Source organism: Petromyzon marinus, chromosome 30 (genome assembly GCF_048934315.1).
Source record: "Petromyzon marinus isolate PM22_M1 ecotype Great Lakes invasive population chromosome 30, UKy_Petmar_22M1.pri1.0, whole genome shotgun sequence".
In the NCBI taxonomy this organism is placed as follows: domain Eukaryota; kingdom Metazoa; phylum Chordata; class Hyperoartia; order Petromyzontiformes; family Petromyzontidae; genus Petromyzon; species Petromyzon marinus.
In genome coordinates, this window is record NC_133696.1 from 8,319,329 (window position 1) to 8,346,173 (window position 26,845).

Below are 26,845 nucleotides of genomic sequence, written 5' to 3' on the forward strand. Positions count from 1 at the left end.
TAGAGAAGGAACATCACAGTCTAAGCCACCACGTGAAACCAGCTCCCAGGAGCAGAAGGATCTGTGGTGGTGGTGGTGGTGCGGTGTGGGGGGTGGGGGAGAGATGTCAACGGCGGTGAAGATCGGCGGCCCGAGGATGGCGACCCCAGGGCGCAGGTGTCGCGCGGTCGACCGGCCTGCCAACGTCAACAACACAGCAAGGCCACCATCATATCGTCGTCACATCAACCGCCCTCGTCAGATCATCCACCTTGTCGTGAGATCAATGAGCATCGTCTGTGCCCCTGTGTTTCACTCGCGTGTGACGGGTTACTCACCCCATCCCATCCCCCAGAGTGATTTGACGATCTGTCGTGATTCGGGTGTTACAATAAATTTTGAATTTTTTAAGAAACGAATCTTGAAATATTTTTTTCCTGTCACCGAGTGTTTACCGTCTCGCTCGTGTGTGTTTTTTTTTATTCGTTCGTACCCCCACCCCAACCGCGACGAATCACCTGACCAAGGGAGAATCGCTGCTTGCCTGACGATCACCACATCCTGACCACTGTACCTGAACACTGTACGTATATTGTCGTTATTTTTACACCGATGACTAAAGGTTCAGCAATTGCTTGCTTGAGCCGCCACTGGCAAACGCCCCCTCACTCGAGCCGACTACAGTAGCTGTCGGCGTGCCCACGCCTTCCATAGGTTTCACCAGATGTGTGGTGTCCCCACAATCTACCTCACCGCACGTGAACTGCCGATCACAAGACTGTGGCGTAACCCATTTATGCTGCTGGGTGGACAGCGGTGGTGGATGTGGGGATTTATCATCAACCTCCGCGCCGGGAGATTGAACCAGTGGCTTGGCAGCGCGGTGCAGCTAACCATGACAGCCACCGGCGGGGCAGCGTCGATGCGAGCTTCAAAAACTCTCGCTCGTCGATAATCTGACGCGAATCGGCCACGACGCAACATTTAGCAAATGTCAAGATTCGTCGCCCACGCCAATTTGCACACAGCCACCGGGCTCGTCGTTGTCACTGCCGCCCGGCCGCAGCGCTCGCCCATAACCATCGCCACCGCAAGAGCAAACATTCGGACGGCTCCACCCGTTGTATAAAAGCGCCGCTCAAGACGATGCCCGCTCCCCTTCGTTATCCGGGCACCGTGGGTGAACAAGTGCAGCTGTGCGAAAGTCTGCGCCGGACCCTCCTCCTGCTCCTCGCGTCACCGACTGGGCGTCAGCGCCCCCGAGGGGAGCGTTGCGTTGCGCCGCTGACAAATCTTTTTTTTTTTCTACAAAACGAGTTTCCCAGGAACTAACTAAACGCCCTGCGTGCTCCGTGGGAGCCACAGACCTGAGGCTCTGGGCTCCGCCAACAAACAAATATCGACCCACGCAGCACAAACCTGAGCTGACTTCACGGGGGGGGGGGTTTTAAAGCTTAATTAGCAAACGGAGGTGGAAAGCTCTGAAGTGCGCGTGCGTTGTTGTTGTTGTTGGTCGTTGCGTGCGTTGTTGTTGTTGTTGGTCGTTGCGTGCGTTGTTGTTGTTGCGGCGTGCGTTGTTGTTGATGTTGTTGCAGCGTGCATTGTTGATGTTGGTTGTTGTTGTTGTTGGTCGTTGCGTGCGTTGTTATTGTTGGTCGTTGCGTGCGTTGTTGTGGTCGTGGCGTGCGTTGTTGTTGTTGTTGGTCGTGGCGTGCGTTGTTGTTGTTGTGGTCGTGGCGTGCGTTGTTGTTGTTGTGGTCGTGGCGTGCGTTGTTGTTGTTGTGGTCGTGGCGTGCGTTGTTGTTGTTGTGGTCGTGGCGTGCGTTGTTGTTGTGGTCGTAGCATGCGTTGTTGTTGTGGTCGTGGCGTGCGTTGTTGTTGTTGTTGGTCGTTGCGTGCGTTGTTGTTGTTGGTCGTGGCGTGCGTTGTTGTTGTTGTGGTCGTAGCATGCGTTGTTGTTGTGGTCGTAGCGTGCGTTGTTGTTGTGGTCGTGGCGTGCGTTGTTGTTGTTGTTGGTCGTTGCGTGCGTTGTTGTTGTTGGTCGTGGCGTGCGTTGTTGTTGTTGGTCGTAGCGTGCGTTGTTGTTGTTGTGGTCGTGGCATGCGTTGTTGTTGTTGTGGTCGTGGCGTGCGTTGTTGATGTTGTTGGTCGTGGCGTGCGTTGTTGTTTGGCGTGACCCCCCCCACGCCGACGTTTCCCTCCAAGTGCCGAACCATGGCGGTGCAGGTGGGGGGGGGGGAGAGTGGTTGAATTGTTACACGTGTGGTTTCTCAGTTTAATTACCAGGTAGGGCCCACTGAGCTATTCAGCTAATTTTCAGAAGCGCCCTGGCCACAAATGATAGCGCAACCAAGCGACTTCTCACCTGGAAATGTATCGCAGCCAAATACTCTAAACGCGTGTTTCTGAATGTAAAAGGGAAATTCCGCCGCCCAAGACGACCACGGGGAGCGAGAGAACAGGCAAACTCCAAATATCCAGCAGCAGGCGTCAGGGTCAGGATCGAACCCACGACCTCCTGCATACCAGGCGAGGGAGATAACATCTTCATAACCACCGTGGCATCCAGGCATCGCAGCCAATGGTATCGTTTGCCGGCTGTCGCAGCCAAACACCCCAACGGAGCGGCGGGATCCTCCTGACAGAAGAAGCCTTGGGACTCGGCGAGGCTTTCCCGGTAATTTCGTTCGTCGTCTTCGCCAGCATCAGCCAGGCTCAATCCGCTGCTGGACGAAGGCCCTCCCCCCAGACTGCCGCCGGAGCCACCTCACCGACGATCCTGCGGCGACGAGACGATCCGCGCGGCCACCGGCGCGTGGAGGTGCGAGGCGTTGGATCGATCATTCGGGAAGTCGTCATTCCTTACACATTTACCTGCACCAGTCGGGCACGGTCCCGCCGCACCCGGGGCGCAAGCGTCGCGCACCTGTGGAGGCAGCCAAAGCCTCCGGCGGCACCTGGAAGGGGGGGGGGGGCACGCACGCGCAGGCACCTGTGTAAATTGCACCGGGAGGACACACCTGTACGAGGCATGTGCAGGTGAACACACCTGTGTAAGTAATACAGGGTGCTCACGCAGGTGAACACACCTGTGTAAGTAATACAGGGTGCTCACGCAGGTGAACACACCTGTGTAAGTAATACATGGTGCTCACACAAGTGAACACACCTGTTTAAGTAATACACCTGTATGGGTAGCGTATGGAGCACACAGGTAAACACACCTGTGCGGGCAGCTGCGCGGGTTGAAGGAAGTCGGTGCCAGCATCTGGGCACGGCCACCGCACGGGAGTCCCCGGGGGCGCCGGCGTGAGTAAACTTGCTCACGCCGTGAAGCGAACAGAAACCTGAAGAGACGGAAAGGTGCGCGCAAGCGACAAGACGTTAGCAGCGGCGGCGACGACATCGCACGACAACATCGAACGATGGCCCTTGACGTCGGCGCTTCAACGCCAATGCAGGCGACGCGGCCTCCCAAGACTCCCGACTGATCCACGCTCGCTGACCCACCCGCCCACTCGCTCGCCACACTGCAGGTCATGCCGCTCCCCTCGCTCGCACTGCCCACCCCCCCCCCCCAACTTTGAAACTCGACTCCCATTGTTGTCTCTTTCCTCCTCCCAAGCTCTTGCAGGAATAACGTAGCTCAACAAGCGCATCGACTCCTTTAAAACTCCCAATGGATCACGCGACTTCGACGGTGCCGCTTGTCGCTGGCCGCTTGGCGTTATGGGACATTTGGGCCTGCGCTTGGCAACAGCGATTGAAATAAAAAAAAATACGTCAACAAACAATTGAGCTGTTGGCGCTTTGTAAAGACCGAATCGACCAATTCGTACCGCGCGTTATTCGGCACGACACCTTCCTCAAGACGAGCCCGGCAACGCGGTCGCGAAACGTCGGACATCGCGCCGAACAACACGCGGCAAAAACAACACCAAAAACGCGTCTTAGAACAATTGATGACGATGGCGATGACGATGGCGATGGCGATGACGATGACGACGACGATTACAAACGTCGACTACGAAGCCACTAAGGCAGACGACACTCAACGACTGACGTTGACGCCGGTGTTGTACAAAGGGGGAGCTCACGTTGACGCTGGTATTGTATAAAGGGGGGGGCTCACGTTGACGCAAGTGTTGTATAAAGAGGGGGGCTCTGGCGATGCGGGTGCTGACGGCTGAGCGGCGCCTTGGGAATCCTCGCTGCCGATGCACCTGGCGCTCTCGCCGGGCGGTTCGAGGCAGGTGCGGGCAAACTCGGGCCCTCGCGCCGCTCACCCCGCTCAACCCGCTCACCCCGCTCACCCCGCTCACCCCGCTCACCCCGCTCACCCCGCTCACCCCGCTCACCCCGCTCAACCCGCTCAACCCGCTCACCCCGCTCACCCCGCTCACCCCGCTCACCCCGCTCAACCCGCGACGCACACGGAATGGCCCCACCACTCCCCCACCCCGTTCAGTCATTAACGGATGTGTCACTGTTCTTGGCGCAGAGGTTCAAAGCGGCGAGGGGGAAGCGCGTACGTCAACAGCGACGACGACCCCGAGCGAGCGCGACGGACGAGAGTTACGAGAGGTGGCGGGGGGGGGGAGGTTGGAAGAACGAATTCACGTTACGGTCCTCCAGCAGCTCACCCCCCCCTCGACGTGATTAATTTCTCTGTAGAAGCACGAAGATGGAAGCGTGCAAAAGGCGACAACGCCGCGGCGTCCGTCCCACGCGCCAACGGCGCGGGAGCGAAATTCAACCGACCTCTTGACCCTTGACCCCCCCGAGCAATAGCGACCACGCACGGGCAACGCCACAACGCTCGCCGTTCGACTTTCCCCCCGCGAACACCACGTGGGCGACAACTGGGATTGGGGCTCCCGATTGCCGCGAGCGAGCCGCCCGGTGACCCGCTCGAGCCGCCCGGTGTGGCCCGGGAGCTCGGCACCTCCGCAGGATGCCCCACCGACCTACCGCAGCGGCAACCGCATCGTTGAGACTCCGCCGCGGCCACTGCCGCTGCAACCGCTTTCCAAAAATCAATCGCCCGTCGGAGCAACGCGCCGGCGCCGCTCGAGAGACATAAACCGCCGTCGACCGCGAATCAAACCTGGGCACAACATCGCGACCGTCGATTTTCTTGAATGCGGAAAATCACAGATCCCACGGCGGCAAATCCACGTGGTCAAGCGATTGTGGTCAAGCGATCGTGGGCGACGAAGGGAAGGGGTGGGGAGGGGGGTGGAGGGGGCGGTGGATGGAGAACCCCCAGCGATGGCGACGGCGGCAGCGGCTTCGGTGGCGTCGCGCAACATCCTGGTTCGGCCGTCGACCCAGGCGTTTAATTGCGTCAGATTGCCAAGGGGTGACGGGAGAGGTGCGGCGGGCAGGGCCGTGGCAGCAGGGGAGGGAGGGAGGGTGGTGGTGGATGCTGAGGGAGCACGGTGGGCGGGTGGAGATGGGTGTGAACTTGGCAATTCCCCCACAAATGAAGTGGGGGAATTTTTTTTGTTCTGATCTTAGCCGCGGGTACGCCTACGCCCACGCACACACACACACACAGGATACATACCCGCACGTAGACGAACACGCGCGCACTCACACGAACATGCGCCCGCACGCATAAAAACACGTGCTTAAACACAACAGGGACACGCACGCACACGGAGAATCGCACGACAAGTGCTGTTACCGCGGAGCGCCTATGAGGTGGGTGGCCGACACCACGCCCGGCCGCCTTTGTCTCCCAAGTACTGATGTGTACTACACACCGCACCAGGTACTCATTTAAAACTTGAGGGGGAGGCCCAGGACTGGTTTCAAATATTCGGCCACTCTTATTGGCCGTGGGCAGGAATCGAGCTCGGGTCGCCGGAGCTCGTAGCGCAGCGCGCCGACGACCGCGCCGCCGCGTAAACACGCGCGTGCACGCGACCCCTATCCAGGGTGCGCCCCACGCCGTGTGCGCGTGCGCGTCGGTGTGTACCCTGCGAGCTTTACATCCGGTATTTTGTTTGCTCGCTGCTATTTTTACGGCGTCCGCTCGCCGCGGGTTCGATCGGGGTTCTCTCTCTCTCTCTCTCTTCCCGATCGGCGGTGGCGACGGCGTCGGAAATGTTCTCGCAGCGCCGCGACTCGCGAGGGCTGAACCGCCGAACGGACTCGGCTCCAAAGCGGAGCGACGACGCGGCGAAGGACTGCCGAGCGACGGCCACCCGAGCGTTAAACCTCACACGGGAGCAAGGTCACGGGGGCACGCACGCACGCACGCGCGAGTGAGTGCGTGCGTGCGCGCGTAAAATTTGCATGCGTACGTGGGTGGGTGGCTGAGCGCAGGTCGAGCCTGCTTGCTTAGCGTGGCGCAGCGCTACGGAGCCAGCAACCCCGAGTTTGATTCCCGGCTACGGCCAACGTCGGTGGCGATTATCTTAAATCGGTCCTGGACCATCTAACAGCAGCACTTCCGGGCGGGGTGTGTAGTGAACATCAGCAGTGAGGAGACAGAGGCGGCCAGGCGGCGTGCTGTAGACCACCTTGTGTGCCGTGCCGGTCTTCATAGGTGCTCACTAACAGCACTTGCCTCAACTACCTGTGGAGGCTACACGGGGCAGCTCTGTGTGTGCGTGTGTGTGCGTGGGTGTTTCATGAGCGGCAGCAGCAATCCGCACATTCCATGCCAGAGCGTGGACGCAACCGCCGGTGAGCGACCCGCGGTGACCCTCACCCTCCTCTCTCCACGGGGGGTGAGCAGTGGGGGGGGGGGGGGATTTCCGACCCCACGGTAGGATCGAAAGAGGGGGGCCTACTCCTCTCTCTGACAAACCGCCCCCCTCGAAAAACAATCAAAACTCACAGCTCTCCGATGCATTTCCGCATCGCGCCTTTCCCCTAAACTGAGTTCCCTTCATCCAGCAGTGGAGACATCGATCACAGCCAAACGGCAGATATGCCGTTAAGCCTAACTCCAAGAGCCCTCCGCTGCGGAGACAAGAGTGACCGATGGCGAGCCCCCTGTTTCCCCACGACCCACCTATAGCACGAGCGGTGGTGGGTGCCTCCCACCCAACACACCGTGCCTGCTGCAGAGGCACACGGGACCCCCCCCCCCCCTCTCTCTCTCCTAACCGAACGGAGCTCCCAAGTTCAAATCCAACGCTTGCGCACGCGAAAACCTCGTTTACTGGCAGCAGCGAGTGAGAGGGTGGGCGGTAGTGGGGGAGGGCACGGGAAAGTGAATTCGCGGGAGGTCCAAGGGTAGCTTTGCCTTCGCCAAGAAATAAAACTTCAAACGACACCAAACCCCCTGGCCCCACCTCCGTGTCCCTAACCGCTCCCCGCCCCCACCACCCCATCACCTCCGCCGCCGCCCCACAAACAAAGCGTGGGAGTGACATTTTGCGGTTGAAACTCAAGGCGACTACGGCGTTGGCAGAGCGGCCGAGGAACCTCGCACCCCGCGACGCACGCCCCTGCTGCTGCACTTCGCACCGCGTTGCTGCGAGCCTCTCGCTCCAGCGAGCGGCTCGCTTCGACCGCCGAGGCCACGTCGCGCTCTCACGCCACCACCCACCGCACACGGAAGGGCCTCCAACTAGAGGCTGTGTGTGTCCAGTACCCCCCCCCCCCCATTGCCAACTACCGCAGAAAGTTTATTTATTATTTCAAATTTTACTTGGATATTCAAATTTCTAAAGGAAGGTGAGGGAGAGGCTGCGATTGCTCACTGCTGCTCGAAGGGGCCTCCACCGTTGGCGGTTATGGAGTGACTCTCCCCCTCTAGCGAATTGGCCTCCTCCTCCACACTGGCCAGATTTTCTAGGAATAGGAGAGTCGCCCACGCTTTGTCCCACCATCCGCCGATTGAGACCGGCTGCTGCTGCTGCTGCGGCGCACGCCCATTCCCGTTGCTGTCGGAAGCAACGCCCGCCGGCGGTGGGACGCGCGTCGAGGAGAAGTCGCAGGGCTGCACCTTTTATTCTTTAACGACTAAAACGAACGAATGTGCGAGAACGAGATGCGATCCGTACGATAACAACAACCAAGCCGATCCCCGTCGTCGCCGTCGTCGAATGCCGCGCCCGGGGGATGGAAGCGAACTAGGGCCCTCCGGACCGCAAGTCCAGCGCGATGACCCCCCCCACCACCCCCGTGGGAGCTCTCCTCGGATGCAAATATTTTATTTTGTCAGAGCTGCTCCACACGGAAGTTTTGTACGCAAGTTTGGAGTGTTTTTTTCTTTAAAAAAATGTTTCAGGGCGAATGCTCGGAAGTTTTTTGTTTTACAATTTTGGTCCACTTGGGGCAGTCTGTCTGCTTGTTTAACGACTGAACGAAGCCGCGGGTTTTGGTTGACCGGAGTTTTAAGGAGGCCGTTTGGATAATTGATCGCCTAAACTCAATTATGTATACCCTACGACAAACATCCCCCCCCCCCCGCCGTATAGTCTTTTAACAGACTGTTGGCGCAAGTCCTGCTCGCGAGCCCCTATGAATACCGGGCATGCCCGTCCGCCTTTGTCTCCTCGGTATTGATGTTTAATAAACGCAACACCAGGATCCAGGATCGGTTCTGATATTCGCCGCCGGTAATGGGCGCGAGCGGGAACCGAATCTCGGATCGCCGGATTCGCACCACGGCGCCACCGCTCACACATGCACAGAGAGTGCACGACACTTCCCACTCATCCGTCGACCCATCCACCCGTCCATCCACTCCCTCGCCCTCCAACTACCCAGCCAAGTCCACCGCGTGGTGCCAGCATGGCCTGATACTTTGTGTGTACTCCACACACAGGTGTGCAGGGTGCACAGGTGCGGGTGCAGCGACTTCGGCACGCAGGCAAACACAGTTGTACAGGCTCAGCTCTGTACAGACAGCTATGGATGCGCATGTGAGCGCGTATATATAAAGGTGTACAAGCATACGGCTAAATTCAGGCTGGTATATGGGCACAGACGTGCTTACAGGTGTAAAGGCAAGCAGGTACTCAGGTGTACAGGTAAACACGTACAGGTATGCGGGCGCAGGAGCAGACGCGGGTGTAAACGCATGCGGGCTGCATGCACAGGTAAACAGTGCTGGTGTGCAAACACGCTCGAAGACACGCACACACACGCACACACACACACGCGCACACACGCACACGCACACGTGGTGTGCACTGCCACCAGCTCAAACCGCCTCGGACCGAGGGGGCGGTGGTGCCCACGCGCCACGCGGGAACACACACCTGTACACACACCTGTACACACACCTGTACACACACCTGTACACACACCTGTACACACACCTGTACACACACCTGTACACACACCTGTACACACACCTGTACACACACCTGTACACACCTGGCCCTCACCACAACACTGCTACTCACACCTGTACACACCTGGCCCTCACCGCAACAACACTGCCACTTACACCTGTACACACCTGTACACACCTGGCCCTCACCGCCACTCACACCTGTACACACCTGTACACACATGTACACACCTGGCCCTATCCGCAACAACACTGCTACTCACACCTGTACACACCTGGCCCTCACCGCAACACTGCCACTCACACCTGTACACTCCTTGCCCGAATATATAATTATAACTTGTAAAAGTGTTCATATTTATGCGGGCCTGCCTATGTGTGCATAGTCATACGTCATACATGTGCGAGGAAGTGCACGAGTATGTGTGCGCGTATATGCCATGTTAGTGGTTAGCACACTGTGCTACCAACCCGGCTCACAGGCAACATCGGTGACTAATAGCTGAACCGGTCCTGGACTCCTGGACCTCATTTAGGTCGACTCAGCCTTAAACGCGTACCTAGTGCGGTGTGTAAAGCATCAGCACTGGGAGAGACAAAGGCGGCCGGTCGTGGTGCTCGCCACCCACCCCCTTCGTATGCCGTGCCGGCCTTCATTAGGAGCTCGGCTAAGCACTTGCCCCAGCAGTCTGTTGAAGGCTATGCGGTGGATCTCTATCTTTGTACCGTACGTGTGCACAGTGGTCACAGGCGGCACTGGGAACCAACCACATTTATTTGCATCTTTTGAAATGAAAAAAAAAATCTAACTGCCCTAACGGAAAAGGCGAGAAGCAAGACGTTGCCCCAACCTTAACCCCCTTCCTCCTCCTCTCGCACAGCAACACACACCTCGACACGCCTGGTTCCATAGTCACAGAGCCTCCCACCCACCCTCCCCTATTTTTTAAAAAAATATAATTTAATTCAAAAATGCTTGGCACCTGGGCGACAGGTGAAAGAGGTTGGGCAACATCACCTGGGCTGAACCCACATCTCGTGAGCTCAGTGGAGCCACCACGTGGCCACGTGGTGGTGTTGTCACTCACAGACGGGGGCGTGCAGGAAGGGCGGGCAGCCGTGGGTGGCGTCAAGGATGCACGCGTGCCAAGCATTGTCAGCCAATCTATTCGCGTCACGTGCGTGTGTGCGTGGTGGTGGTGTGTGTGGTGTGCTCAAAGGAGCGGTGGTGTATAGGTTAGCGCGCTGCGCTACGAACCTGGCGACCCGGGTTCGATTCGTGCTCACGGCCGACACCGGTGGCGATTATCTGAACCGGTTCTGGGCTTCCCCTAGGGCGACTCAGCCTCAAATGAGTACCTAGTGTGGCGTGTAAACATCGTCAACGGGGAGACAAAGGCGGCCGGGCGTGGTGCTGGCCACCCACCCCCTCGTGTGCCGTGCGAGCATTCATAGGTGCTCGCTAACAGCACTTGCCCCAACAGTCTGTTAAGGCTATACGGGGGATCTTTGTCATTTGTGTTCAAAGGTGGGTCCCTGTTACCGCCCGAGCGATCGGTTGTATGCAACTCGGTTGACCCCCCCCGCCACCACAAGGAAGGAATCTCGGTCACGTCACCACGCCCGTGATACGCCCAAGTGCATGCACGGCGCACGTGGTGTGTACTGTACATATCGATACACGTGTCCTGATGTCGATCTACCACCGCGTGGCACGTAACGGCCGTGCTTTTGTCGATTCACTCCTAGATGAGGGCCTCCCCGCGACACCACTTGACGTCAGTACCGCATTAAGCTAGTGCGGGGCCTGTAGCATATGTTAATAAAGTGGCCCTAATTTAAAAACTAAACAAATATTAACACACTAATTTTTTTTACTTGCATAGTAAAGTAATTGTAGTTTTTTTTTCATTTGCTATACAGCCAGACAATACTACAAATCGCTGACCTTAAACACCCAGTCGGTCGTAAAAGTTTAAGGCAGTAGAGTACTATAGTAATAGAGCAAGTGCTGAATCACTGAACCGGAATTGATAGCTTGAAAGCGTTAGCGTGGGGCCCTTGAAAGTGCGGGACCCGCAGTAGCTACTACTACACTACTACTATAGTAGTAGTAGCTACTAGTACATGTGTAGCAGCTACTAGTACATGTGTAGTAGCTACTAGTACATGTGTAGCAGCTACTACTAGTACATGTGTAGAAGCTACTACTAGTACATGTGTAGCAGCTACTAGTACATGTGTAGCAGCTACTACTAGTACATGTGTAGAAGCTACTACTAGTACATGTGTAGCAGCTACTAGTACATGTGTAACAGCTACTAGTACATGTGTAGCTGCTACTAGTACATGTGTAGCTGCTACTAGTACATGTGTAACAGCTACTAGTACATGTGTAGCTGCTACTAGTACATGTGTAGCTGCTACTAGTACATGTGTAGCTGCTACTAGTACATGTGTAGCTGCTACTAGTACATGTGTAGCTGCTACTAGTACATGTGTAGTAGCTACTACTAGTACATGTGTAGTAGCTACTACTAGTACATGTGTAGTAGCTACTACTAGTACATGTGTAGTAGCTACTACTAGTACATGTGTAGTAGCTACTAGTACATGTGTAGTAGCTACTACTACTACATGTGTAGTAGCTACTACTAGTACATGTGTAGTAGCTACTACTAGTACATGTGTAGTAGCTACTACTAGTACATGTGTAGTAGCTACTACTAGTACATGAGTAGTAGCTACTACTAGTACATGTGTAGTAGCTACTACTAGTACATGTGTAGTAGCTACTACTAGTACATGTGTAGTAGCTACTACTAGTACATGTGTAGTAGCTACTACTAGTACATGTGTAGTAGCTACTACTAGTACATGTGTAGTAGCTACTACTAGTACATGTGTAGTAGCTACTAGTACATGTGTAGTAGCTACTACTAGTACATGTGTAGTAGCTACTAGTACATGTGTAGTAGCTACTACTAGTACATGTGTAGTAGCTACTACTAGTACATGTGTAGTAGCTACTAGTACATGTGTAGTAGCTACTACTAGTACATGTGTAGTAGCTACTACTAGTACATGTGTAGCAGTTACTACTAGTACATGTGTAGCAGCTACTACTAGTACATGTGTAGTAGCTACTACTAGTACATGTGTAGCAGCTACTACTAGTACATGTGTAGTAGCTACTAGTACATGTGTAGTTGCTACTACTAGTACATGTGTAGTAGCTACTAGTACATGTGTAGTTGCTACTACTAGTACATGTGTAGTAGCTACTACTAGTACATGTGTAGTAGCTACTACTAGTACATGTGTAGTAGCTACTACTAGTACATGTGTAGTAGCTACTACTAGTACATGTGTAGTAGCTACTACTAGTACATGTGTAGTAGCTACTACTAGTACATGTGTAGCTACTACTACTACTACATATGTAGTAGCTACATATGTAGCTAATACATATGTAGTAGTAGCTACTACATATGTACTACTAGCTACTACTACATATGTAGCTACCAGGATAATCCGGCAGCGCTTGATGTGTGGCCCTGGCCCTGACTGGAACTCGGTGCAGTGGAGCAGTGCCGCTAATTCATCTGCGAGGCGCTGCGTGTACATGGTGACCACGTGGATGCGACACGCCAGGAGGTTTTTAGTTGCACCGGCGACGCCGGCGATGCTGGCGAGAAACCTCGTGGCGAGTTGCAAAGCATTCTGAAAGAGGAACACGGAGGATTGATGACGACGATGGTGGCGATGTCACTCCTGGTGGGAGAAATGCTGGAAATGATGGCGGTGATGATATTGATGGTCGAAGCGGTCGTATTACAGCTGCTGACAGTGATGATGATGATCATCACTGAGGTGGCGGTGATGCCACTGGTTGTGGTAGTGATGGGGGTGGTGATAGTGGTCGTGGAGATACTGCCGGCGCTGATTCCCGGTGGTGGTTGTGAAGCTGCTGCTGATTATGATGGTGGTAGTGCTACTGTTGATGGGAATGCGACCCTACTTCTGCTGACGATGTCAGTAGTGATGATGATGATAACATAATTCGCCCACCATCTCTCACACGTCACACAAACTTACCCCCTCCTGTTGAGAGCATCAGTCAAAATCAGCAGATCCCAACCCCCTCCTCCCCGTGCCCCCCCCCCTGCCCTTTAACAACAGCAACAAGAGTGGCACGCTTAATTTAAGTCAATTAGACACGGGGGGGGGGGGGGTGTTGTGGTGAACGCGCGGCGCCAGCCCCCCTCCTACACTCACAGCGCACGTGTTTGCGATTCTTTATGAATGAAACTTTCGGGTCGTGTGAAATCATTTCCCGTCAGCGCCCAGAGGCAAGCTCCTCCCCCCCCCACATCTCCCCCCACCCATCTCCCCCCACCCTCCCAGCCTCTTACCCTCACTCTCACCCCGCAACTCTCCTCCCCTCTTCCACTTTTCATTCACCCCGCCCGATGTTCTCCCCACTCCCACTTTGCCAGCTCCTCACTCGCTCGCTCACCTCAACCACTCGCTTCACCTATCCACACACTTCCATCCCCCCCCCACACCCTCCCCGACTATTCCACCCACTTCTCCACCAACCTACCCACTCGGCCATCCCACACACCCACGCGCGTCATCCCGCACTCAACCATTTACCCACGCCAAGTACACATAGCTTGTGCCATGCTAGGTGCACTTTGGAGGACACGTGAAGTGTCGAAGGCCCGCTGGCAGCAGGTCACGGAATAGACCTAGGTGCCACGGGTTCGTTCACCCATGCATCTACTACGTATCCACCCACTCACTCCTCCAACTACTCACCCACCCACCTGCCAATCAATCTACTCACCCGCCCACCCAGATACCCACCTCATTCCACAACAACTCTCACCCACCACTTCCTCATCCACTCATCTTCCCACTCAATCCACGCAACCATCCACACGCACTCACCCGCTCAACCCACGCCCTCTCACTCCCACCCACCCACAAGACGCCACCCACCCACCAGAGTGACTCTCTCACACTCACCCACCCACCAGAGTGACTCTCACACACTCACCCACCCACCAGCGTGACTCTCGCACTCACCCACCCACCCACCAGAGTGACTCTCTCACACTCACTCACCCACCCACCAGCGTGACTCTCTCACACTCACCCACCCACCCACCAGAGTGACTCTCACACACTCACCCACCCACCAGAGTGACTCTCACACACTCACCCACCCACCCACCAGAGTGACTCTCTCACACTCACTCACCCACCCACCAGCGTGACTCTCACACACTCACCCACCCACCCACCAGCGTGACACTCTCACACTCACCCACCCACCAGCGTGATACTCTCACACTCACCCACCCACCAGAGTGACTCTCTCACACTCACCCACCCACCAGAGTGACACACACTCACCCACCCACCCACCAGAGTGACTCTCACACACCCACCCACCAGAGTGACACTCTCACACTCACCCACCCACCCACCAGAGTGACTCACACACTCACCCACACACCCACCAGAGTGACTCACACAGTCACCCATCCACCCACCAGAGTGACTCACACTCACCCACCCACCAGAGTGACTCTCACACTCACCCACACTTCCTCCTCCACCCACGCACTCACGAGACCCCACGCAAGGGGGGGGGGGCGCTGTCTTCCACACAGACGCAGGCGACCCGGCGCCGTAAATCAATCACTCGCCGTGACTCACCTATCCCATCCCCCAGCCCCTCACACAAAGACAAAGATCCCCCCTGTAGCCTGCAACAGACTGTTGGGGCAAGTGCCGTTGGCGAACACCGATGAAGGCCGGAAGGGCACACGATGGGAGCCGGGTGTGACCAGAACCAGAACCACACCCGGCCGCCTTTGTCTCCCCAGTGCTGATGTTTTTCCACTCATTGAAGGCCAAGTCCCTTATACCCCCCCCCCTCCTCATACCCCACTGAGTCACCTCACCACAACACAGCACCATCACGACCATGCTGCTGCTGCATTGTATTGAGATCCAGTACCGGTGTAGTTCGTCTGTAGCAGCCACGGTCAATACACTGCTGGATGAAGGCCTCCCCCCAAACCTCCGTCACCTTTCCCACGGCGCTTAAGTTTGTTGTGTTGAGTTTGTTTTGTTGTGTTGAGTTTGTTGTGTTGAGTTTGTTGTGTTGTGTTGAGTTTGTTGTGTTGTGTTGAGTTTGTTGTGTTGTGTTGAGTTTGTTGTGTTGTGTTGAGTTTGTTGTGTTGTGTTTGAGTTTGTTGTGTTGAGTTGAGTTTGTTGTGTTGAGTTTGTTGTGTTGAGTTGAGTTTGTTGTGTTTGAGTTTGTTGTGTTGAGTTTGTTGTGTTGTGTTTGTTGTGTTGAGTTTAGTTGTGTTGTGTTGTGTTTGTTGTGTTGAGTTTAGTTGTGTTGAGTTTGTTGTGTTGAGTTTGTTGTGTTGAGTTTGTTGTGTTGTGTTTGTTGTGTTGAGTTTGTTGTGTTGAGTTTAGTTGTGTTGTGTTTGTTGTGTTGAGTTTGTTGTGTTGAGTTTAGTTGTGTTGTGTTGAGTTTAGTTGTGTTGTGTTTGTTGTGTTGAGTTTGTTGTGTTGAGTTTGTTGTGTTGAGTTTGTTGTGTTGAGTTTGTTGTGTTGAGTTTGTTGTGTTGAGTTTGTTGTGTTGAGTTTGTTGTGTTGGGTTTGAGTTTGTTATGTTGAGTTTGAGTTTGTGTTGTGTTTGTTGTGTTGAGTTTGTTGTGTTGTGTTTGTTGTGTTGTGTTTGTTGTGTTGTGTTTGTTGTGTTGAGTTTGTTGTGTTGAGTTTGTTGTGTTGAATTTGAGTTTGTTGTGTTGAGTTTGTGTTGTGTTTGTTGTGTTGAGTTTGAGTTTGTTGTGTTGAGTTTGAGTTTGTTGTGTTGAGTTTGTTGTGTTGAGTTCGAGTTTGTTGTGTTGAGTTTGAGTTTGTGTTGTGTTTGTTGTGTTGAGTTTGTTGTGTTGTGTTTGTTGTGTTTGTTGTGTTGTGTTTGTTGTGTTGAGTTTGAATTTGTTGTGTTGAGTTTGTTGTGTTGAGTTTGAGTTTGTTGTGTTGAGTTTGTTGTGTTTAGTTTGTTGTGTTGAGTTTGTTGTGTTGTGTTTGTTGTGTTGAGTTTGTGTTGAGTTTGTTGTGTTGTGTTGAGTTTGTTGTGTTTGTTGTGTTGAGTTTGTGTTGTGTTTGTTACGTTTCTTTCTCGTCGTCTCCACGACGACCACACCTCTCAATTACTGAGTTAAATTATTTTGTTTGGGATGGGGTGGTGGTGGTGGTGATGGGGAGCGGTGGCGTAGCGGTTAGCGCTACGCTGCGCTACGAACCCGGCGACCTGAATTCGACTCCCGCTCACGGCCAACGCCCGTGACCGGTCCTGGGCCTCCCCTAGGTCGACTCGGCCTCAAATTAATACCTAGTGCGGTGAGTAAACATCGCCACCGAGGGATACAAAGGCGGCCGGGCGTGGTGCTGGAGGCCACCTCTCCCCCATCCCGCAGTCGTGCGCCGTGCCGGCCTTCACGGGTGCTACTCGCTAGCAGCACTTGCCCCAGCAGTCTGCCAAGGCTGTACGGGGTATCTTTGTATCCACGACAGTATATATTGTATACTGTAGCATACAGTACCTTCATACGCGTGCACTGCGAACCGATGGCTATACAGTTAATATGCATACTGCACGTGTACCAGCACACGACAGTGCACATACATGGGTATGTACCGTCACGTCAACAAATCGATTCCTGTTGACAAAATCGATGCGGTCAATGTCGCGGCTGCAAGGAGCCACCAATCGAAAACTAATCGATGCTCTGGGGCTTAACGATCAACATAAATTATCCTCATAATCTATGTAAATGAGCCCAATGATCGATACATGTAATTTTAATCGTCAGTATTATCTTTATAATCTATGTTAATTAGCCTAAAATAATAATGTTAAAGATATTAATCATCGATCATTGCTGAAACCGATTAATCAATTATGTCCAGTACACAACTGCTAAGCTAACTTATTGATCGGATTATAGGAGGGCCCCCCCTCCCCCCACCGCTGACCCACCCCTACTGGACTTCTGTGAAAAAGAGCTTCGTTGATCATCGGATTCCTCGTGCGGTCTAAATAACGATGCTGTTTGGGCTTCGAAGAAAACGTTGGAGGTGCGTCTTATAATCGGGTGAACACGGCAACCACGTGCATGGCTCAGGTGTGACGCCACAGGCAACACAACTCCTCCCCCCCACCACCCCTTCGTTAATTTGCATAACGACACTCCTCAATTCAAAATCGCGTGTCCTTTATTCAGCAAAACATCCGAAGGTGGCCCGGCCTCTATTCGATCGCAGCCGTTGAACCAACGGTGGGCAGTTTCTTTAAAATGCTCTTGTTGAATCAGCTCCCCGTCCTCGAAGCTCCCGCGACAACCACCTCTTCCTCCACCTCCTCCTCATCATCCTCCCTCTCTTCCTCCTCCTCCTTGTCTAACCCCCCCCCTACCGAAAGAGTTCCCACAACAACCGCAACAACGTACCTCCTTCTCCCTCGCCTGACCCTGCTCTAAGCTCCAACAACAACAGCCTCCTCCTTCCTAACCCCCCCCCTCCCGAACGCTCCCACAACCACAACAACAACCTCCTTCTCCTCCTCCTCCTCCTTTCTCCCTCTCTCGCGTCTCATCTTTCCTCGCGAACATTCCTGCGGCCACAAACACGAGCTCGCCACTCGGCGCCGGAATCCCTAAGTCACCAACCCCACCACCACCCCCCACCACCACCCACCTCGTCTGCCCCCCCCACCACCCACTCTCACAGTCGCTCGGATATTCGAGGGGAACATTCATTGTCTCGGCTCACGTGGGACGATGAGGTGTGGTGATGAGGTGTGCCCAGGTTAGGGTCAGACATTTGCGACGATGTGTGACGAGGGGGGGGGGTGAGAAATGTGACGTCACATCAAAATGCGCAACTTTAAATAAATATAAAACGTTCTATTTAATTAAATAGACTTTTGAATAAATGTTTTCTCCTACAGAGTGCAGCGGCACATTAAATACGCACTACAATGACGATAGCTTAAAGCGATTTGAAGCATGTGTTTTATTTTCAAAATGGAAATATGGTTTTGGGGGGGGCAGAGTTTTGTGACGTCATATTTTAGGGGGGGGGTCTGACTTTTTGTGACGCCTTGTGACGAAGGGGGGGGGGCGAAAATCGTCCAAAATGGCGTGACGTCATTTATGGACGGCCCCTTAATAATAGATGTTTACGGGGTAGGATTGAAGTGGTGACGGGTGGAGTTTGCGGGTATTGCGAGGTAACACAAATCCCGTGAGATGACGATGAGATGATGAGCGGTGAGTTTAACGAGGTGAGTTGTGCTGCGCACGCTGTGACCAGAGCTGTTGTGAGGGGAGGCGGGGGGGGTCAAATGAGGTGAGATGTGATGAGTGGTGAAAGGTGGGGCGAGGTGTGTTGAGGTGGGTGAGGCTATGAGTCGTGATGGGATGATGCTGTTTAAATGTCTCAATATTACGAAAACAAGTCGAAATGAGATGTGGTGTAAGGTGACATGATTGTGATGGAGGTGTCACAAGGTGCACGGAGGCGAGGTGGTATGATGGTAGGACGTTGATGAGGTGCGATTGGGTATGATGGTGAGTTGAGGTAGGACTAATTTGAGAGGTGCATGAGGTCGTACGAGTTACACAGCAGCGGTCATCCTGACAAACCGGGGCCCGTCATAGGAATGTGGAATTTTCGACCATTAACTAATGGTCACCGACCAAAAAAAAACCCTTCTATCCCATACGTCGAACCATCCAAGACTCACCACTCCCCTTCCACCAATCACATTCCTCTCTTCAATATTCGTGCCTGTCAGTCGTCTTAACGAGTAATCCATCACACAAGAGAGGGTCACAAATGGGATTTGAGTATAACGATTGTTATTGTTACCGTTATAAAAACCGAGCCGGTGCGTGCGGTGTGTGTTCTTGTCTTGTGGGGTGCTGTTGTGGTGCGTGTTGTTGCGCGCGTGTTGCTCGTAACTCTGCGTTTAATTACAACGTGCAGGCCCCAACGCTACATGCAGTCACTACTTTATTTACTCTATCTAAATATAGCTCAAACGGTGGAAACGAGAGAGCGCATAACGTTTACAAATTGATAAACACTCGGGTATTGTTTACGTGACCTCAGCTGCACAGATTTGACCCCCACAGATGCATTGACCTTCACCGCTGCCACCCCCTCCCCGCCCCTGACCTTGAACAGAGATGGGGTCTAAGACGCTGGATGATGGTTACGATTCTAAAAGTGGGTTGGGGGGGGGGTCTTAAAGCTGGGTTCAAAAGTTACGGGGTGCGACAGATTGATTGAGCCAGACTAAGGCACGACCAAAAGACCTTGGAATACGCCCCACCCCCCGATCTAAATCAGACCTCCCAAGCCAAGCAGTGTTGAGCCTGGTTAGTAGTACGCGTACTGTGCACTACTTGGGATGGGAGACGGCCCCGTGCTTCCGTCCTACTGGCTGCAAGGTGGTGGCCCACCAGAGGGCAGTGCAGCACTGGATCATTGATCTGTGGGGCGTTTCGGGTTATCTCCCGGCTCCAGTGAACTGTGGGTTTTCTCCGGGTTCCCGGATTTCCTCTCTGTTACCAACGATCCCCCGTTGTTAACAGAATCGGCCAAGACATCCCCAATGTGGCAGGCAGGACCCTTCTGAAAATGAGTCTTGGGGATTGAGCGAGGCTTGCCTGGTGAATTGAAAAAAAAAACTTTCTTCAGTGCTATCGGTCCCAAATCCCTCGTTGAGTCAGCTGTCAACTCGGTCCATCATCATCACGATCCATCCCACCACGGTCGATAAAAAATAGAACAAGATTGGTGAAGTCCAATAGGAGCTGCACAATGGATGGATGGACTTGCCCCCCCCCCCCGCCATGAGAATGTGGAATTCCACTCATTAGTGCGCCAAAATAGATTTCTCACCTCGGACACACAGAAAATATGTTCCATCATTTATTGCAATACAAAACGTTCGTGCGGCAACATTACTCACGTGGTGCTGAAAGAATCACATGACCTGCCATTATGTAAAACAATAAATATCGTTATATAAACCACTCTGTTTTTCCACGACGATAAGAGCTCGTGGACGTTGTTTATTTCGAGCTCGGCTCCATAGCCGCTGCGTTGCCCAGGAGGAAGATTTCAGCCCCCAAAATTCCGTACGAATAGGTCAGTCGGCAACCTACTTTCTTGTACGTGTCTTTTGAATCGACGCTGGTGAAATTCTGCACTCCCAAGAAGGCTGCTGCTGCGCTAGGTTACGTAAGAATAACTTTTTATGAGGTTTTTTTTAATGCAGAGAGACGGTTATGTGCTTATTTATTATGTCATTTATATTTCTCACAAACTACGTTTATGATTCTTTTTTGTTACGTATCCCTATATAATTTGGCATAAAACTGGGACCCATATCGTACACACAGAGAGAGAGAGAGCCGTTGCCAAAATGAGCCCGTCAATTCACCTGCATTGATTCAAGCAAGCCTGACTCTGATGATGAGGCACTGAATACCGAATCCGGTCCAGAGTTTTCCTCGTCTCGGAACAATGCTGCTGAGGGTTGTGCACTCCAAGAAGGCCGTTCGACCGATGGCTTGTGTGGAGAGACACATTTGTAAAAAAGAGACACATGGTCTCCTTATTTATTGTTCACATTCTCCACGACACTGATGATCATTTGTTTAGTTCCTGCGAAGTGCCGTCTGCTGGCCGACTTGTATGCAGCCACAGCAGTTTCGTGACGTCAGTCCTAAGGTTGTGGTGCAAATTCCACATTCCTATGGCAAGATATCTTAGCGGTAGTGTACCGATCGGTATAGTCGGAAAGATATACAATGAGCGCAGTACAGGTAGGACTCACCGTTGCATAACAGGTGTTCTAGGCCGCGGGTCACGTGGTAGTTACCAAAGGGCAGTGCAGCAACATCGATTGTTGTACCGTAATTATATGCTTACAGCGTTCATTTCTATCCACCTTCACCAACCCCCCACAGACCAGCGTGGTGAAGTAAAGCGATAAGACAAATCGGCCCCTGCACGCCATTAGTTTACATTTTGTCGGGGCGCCAAAGGTGCCATGAGTTGTTGAATTGTCTAATTATAGGCATAGACTCTGACTGTACTTGTGCCAAGTTCCAGCTTTTTTTGGGAGGTCTTCTATAATACGAAGTATGATTTACATCGACCACTCAGTCACGTTCGTCAGGATCTGAAATGTTAACTTTGCCAAAACATCTCAATGTCAAAGAAAAAAACTCACGAAAGTTTTGACATTCTTGAGTCAGGCTTTCCAGAGTTTAATGGGCAATATTTATAAACGAACCAGTATGGTTAGTTACACGGTGGTCACACAGCTCCCACAACACTGCAGATGCGTGTGGAGCTCCCTCATCCAGCAGTGGATTGTCAAAATTCCTGTCAGTCGATGGACACTAATACAAAAAATTGTGACAAGAGAAAAATGCGTATTTTTTTACACTAGAGGCCACAGTTGCCACTGCTGCTAAGTTGATTGGAAGAGAGTTAGAGGGTCTCTCTATACGCACGGCGTATACACTTTTACAATATACTGTATTCATTTGAGACACAGAACGTTGTTAAAACCGGTCCAGAGTTTTATTGTACAATTAATGAAAATGCTACCGAAATGGGACCGATATGGGATGGACTCCCAGAGTACCGTGCGTGGATGTGTTTAGTGTTGCCTTCGTATTAGTTGTTTCTCATAATATCCACGACGACTAGACCGTTCAATTCCTGAGTTAAATTATTTTGTTTGGAAGGAGTCGGGGGGGGGGGATGTGGTGGTAGTTGTGGGAAGACGTAGTTTAGAGGTTAGCGCCCTGCACTGCGAACCCGGCGACCAGAGTTTGATTCCCGCTCACGGCCCAACACCGATGATGATTATCCAAACCGGCCCTCGGCCTCCCCTAGGTCGACTCAGTCTTAAATAAGTAACTGGTGCGGTGCAAACATCGCCACTGGGGAGACAAAGGCGGCCGGGCGTTGTGCTGGCCACCCACCCATTCGTGTGCCGTACCAGGTGCTGCTCGCTAACAGCACTTGCCCCAACAGCTTGCTTAGGCTACACGGGGGATCTTTGTCTTTGGTGGTTGTGAAGAGCGTATAAACGGCACAAGACTTATCTAAGGAGGCAACTTCACGGCTGTTTACAGGACACCGTGAGATGTTACATAACCAGGGGAGGAGGCGGGGTGAGTGTGGTCGTGATGATGCCAATGGCTGGCCATGGCAGCCGTGTGCGTGTGTGCGTATATTGTTGTGTGGGGAGGGGCATGAGTGCGTGGTAGAAGATCGTGGTGGTGAGGTCGTATTGATGGCTGTAATGGACACAGGGTAGTAATGGGGGAATTAACGTGATGGCGGAGTGTTGCGTGTGGAGAAGTGGCTGGCGCTGGCGATGTGTGTGGAGTGAGAGGGCTGGTGGTGTATGTAGGGCGGTGTTCATGGTGGTGTTGTTGTTGGTGGTGGTGCAGTGCCCCGTGTGTGTGTGGCTATATGGGGGATCTTTGTCTTTGTGTGTGCGGGCTATATGGGGGATCTTTGTCTTTGTGTGTGCGGGGTGGCGATGGCGATTCGAGCGCTGCACCTCCCCCTAGGTCGACTCAGACCTTCAAATGAGCCACCTGCTGCGGCGTGTAAACATCGCCACTGGGGAGACAAAGGCGGTCGGGCGTGATGCTGGCAGACCCACTACCTCGTGTGCCACAGTGCCGGCCTTCACAGGTGCTGCTCGCTAACAGCACTTGCCCCCAACAGTCTGTTCAAGGCTACACGGGGGGGGTCTTTATCTTTGATGGCGAGTGCAGCGTGAGTGGGCGAGTCTGCGTGTTGTGTGTTGATGGGGGGGAGGAGGAGGAGGATGGGGGCGGGACTTGCTCAGCGACGTCACCACAACAACAACAACACGAGCCAACATTGCGCAATCCACATGTAACCGATCCCACCCCCTTAGCGATTCCAAATCTCCAACGATTCCATTCCTTTAACGATTCGATTAGTTACACGATTCCACCGAGTAATCGATTCACCGATCGATCATTCCTTATGCAAAAACCAACAGTGGATTGTGAGTGTCATCGATTGTCATCGATCAGCAGCCGTGATCAATCCACTGCTGGATGAAGGCCTTCCCCACGCCCCCCCCCACTCCAAGCTGTCGCCCTTAAGACACATCGGGAAATGTCGGTGACTTTTACAGATATAAACAGAAAAATAAAAAAACACGTTTATTGAAAGTAATCGATTAATATATAATCGATTAGGTGCATCTAATTAGTGACATCCAAACTGGGGCACGTGACCAGCGACATCGTAACCCATTACTGGACGCTATCCATGTTGATCGCGGCACGATTTATCGATGGGAATTGGGGTCCTAACTATACGACACGCGATCAATCGAAGCCCCGTGGAGTGGTCGCATTCACAGTCATTTGAGATTATATCGATTATTTTAGACGATTTTTTTTTACATCACGATTAATTAAACGCAACGAGTTGAACCCCCCCCCCCACCTAGCGATTATAAACGCAAGGACACTTTTAAAAAAATAACTCGACGCGTTCGTCAATAACTGTGTGCCGCCTACAAAGGAAAACAAATAGGCAACGTTTCAGGCGATGGCCCTTCTTCATGGCACATTCAGGAGCATTTCCCGAAACGTTGGCTATAGATTTTTCCTTTTAAAGGAACGCGCCGAGTTGTTGTTGTTGTTGTACAAGTGCTACCACCACCGTAGAAGGATCACCAATAGAGTTTAAACACTCGCAAATATCAATAATTATGGGTCAATTGTCCTGAAGCGATTCGATTATCACGATTATCATACAATTCTTACTTTGCATTTTGCCGTATTTATATTTTGATATTTTGTATACCTCGTCATGCTCTCACGCACGATTCGATACATGTATCGCGATTCTAATCGATTATTTATCGATGCATCGTTACATTACCCTCTAGACTCTACTGGATCGAAACGGTAGATTCTCGATAATCAAGAAATCGACAGGGAAAAGGAATCGTTCGAGATGACTCCCCACACCTCCCCTTTACCAGCCCCTCCCCCTATACCAGCCCCCTTCCCCAAGCCCCTCCCCCTACACAAGCCCCTCCCCCTAGACAAGCTCCTCCCCCTCCCCACTTACGAACACCGCAATCCCACCCAGCCCCCCACCACCTCCCATCCTCCACACCAGCCCCGCCCCTCCCCGTGTTCCAGAACCCAGTGACGCATCGAAAATTCCATCGCGAGCTGCGTCACGTCCGCGCGCGATCATTGGACCCCCCATGGCCCCCTCCCCTCACCCTCACCCCTCCCCTCCCCTCACCCCCCTACCCCCCACCCCTGACGCCCCCCCCTATCCACCAGGGGGGGGCGGGGCCGGCATCGGAAACGTAACAACAACAGTCTCCAAGTGACGTGTGCGATTCGTACACACGAGGCCAGGAGCCAATGGGCAAACATCTCTTTACATCATTTTTGTTGTAATTATGTTGGTGCCTGCACGTTATTTTATTTAGACTCCCCCCCCCGCCCCGCGGCCGCAGACACACGAACACACGTCAACCTCCTGCCCCCCACCACCCTCGCACCAAGCGCCCCCCCCCCAACTCCCAATTCAATAAACCGTGCCGGCAAAGACAGTCGAACTGGGATGTGCTCAAGTCGGCGGTCGAAACGGAAGGGAAAGTGGCTGCAGGTTGACGTGGTTCTATTTTGTACTGCGTGTCAACGGGCTTAATTAATTAATTCAACGCCCCTTCTGTCCCTTCGTCATCAGTCAATCACTATCAGCAGTCATGGCCAATCCACTGCTGGATTAAATCTTCCCCAACCCGCCCCCATATCACCCGCACCCCCCACTTATTTCTCCCGAACGATCATAACAAATCCCTCCCCCCGCTCCATCCCCCCCCCCCATTACACCCAAAATCATTCATCACCCTGCGTTGAGTACAATCCCATTGGATGTGATTAATTTAAATGCGCGTGTTGCAGTGGCGGTGTTCTCTGCTCTCATCCCATCGCCATCAACAATCGCCCACCGCCGCCCCGCATCACCCCCCAGATCCTCCCATCATCCTCCTCCTCCCATCCTCCTCCTCCCCCCATCCTCCCATCATCCTCCTCCCATCATCCTCCTCCCATCATCCCATCATCCTCCTCCCATCCTCCTCCCATCATCCTCCTCCCATCATCCCATCCTCCTCCTCCCATCATCCTCCCCCCATCATCCTCCCCCCATCCTCGTCCTCCCCCCATCCTCCTCCCCCCTCCCCTCCCCTGTTTTGCTGACGTCACGCAGCCGCGCATTGCGTTCTGATTTCCACCTGCGCCACAAGCGCGCACCATAACACACGCCACGTGATTCACCATCAACAACCACCACCACCACTACCACGAGCATCCACAACATCGCACCACTCTCGTCGTCATCATCAACACCGGCGGGAAGCGTCATCATCACCATCATAACATGTCAATAAAACATCGCTTGTCACTATCATTAGCAGCAACACCTTGCAACGTCACAATCATAAACATCACTGTCATAATATCAACATGACAATCACATCACTACCGTCGTCATAACATCATTAACATAACCGCCATCCCTATTCACAACATCGCCATCACTTTCACCATCATCACAACGGCCATCAATGACTCAGCCGACAAGAGCTGCTGCTGTTAGTGAAGGATGATGATGATGATGTTGCTGATGTCGAGGAGTCGCCAAGGACACGTGACGGACATCACTACCATCACCAACACCATCATAATTGCCATCCACATCTCAACTTTCATCATCACTCGAGAGAAGGCGAGGCGCGCGTATCCGTGTTGACATTAGAGCGATGCGCACTTGCCAATGTACCAAACGTAATTATTCCAACCAATATTACGTACAAGCGTAGTGTGCTTTCGGCTAATGTTGTTGGATCTGCTGTTTGACGATGTTGTTGTTTTTGTTGACGAGGGTTGTCATCATAGCCGTGATGAGACGTGTCACGCCGCGTGCATCACGCACGGCGACCACCCCACTACGCGCTATGACGCAGCAAAACCCCCCCCACCACAACCACCACCAACCACAACTTCACGCGGCTTAAGCCACGCACATTAACAACACGCGCTCGCACACGCTTACATCGATGTTGTGATGGTTTTTTTTAAATGCACCAAAGTGGTAATTAAGTATATCAACAGAAGCGCCTTCTTACCTCGTGCGAGAGTTCACGTCTCAGCAAAAGTGCCCCACCACGACCGCCTCTCTCCTCCAACTGCGACACAGCCCGCCTCCAGCCAGAGGGGTAAGGAGGGGGGGGGGAGAACACAGCTACCCCCATGTAACACCCCTTAACTTGAGAGGCGGAGTGAAACAAGTGGGGAAGTATGACCGCTGGCGACGCGAAACACGATCGAGGTCGCGACTGAGCGCGCTAAGTCACGCGCAGTCGCTCTTATAGCGCCAAGCTCGTCGGGACTGTAC

At 53.1% G+C, this 26,845-nt stretch overlaps 1 long non-coding RNA gene across 2 annotated transcripts; it reads right to left on the minus strand.

Annotated features, from left to right (window-relative positions):
* Positions 1–88: 88 nt before the first annotated feature.
* On the minus strand, positions 89–26,845 carry LOC116947544 (uncharacterized). 2 transcript variants are annotated; one of them, XR_004403689.2, is made up of 4 exons: positions 26,577–26,845; positions 3,204–3,326; positions 2,595–2,936; positions 89–176 (listed from the first exon to the last, which is right to left on the minus strand). It is a non-coding gene; the product is annotated as an uncharacterized LOC116947544 (long non-coding RNA). The 2 variants fall into 2 exon arrangements; XR_012945672.1 differs by lacking the exon at positions 89–176 and having other exon boundaries at positions 1,425–2,936; positions 26,577–26,841.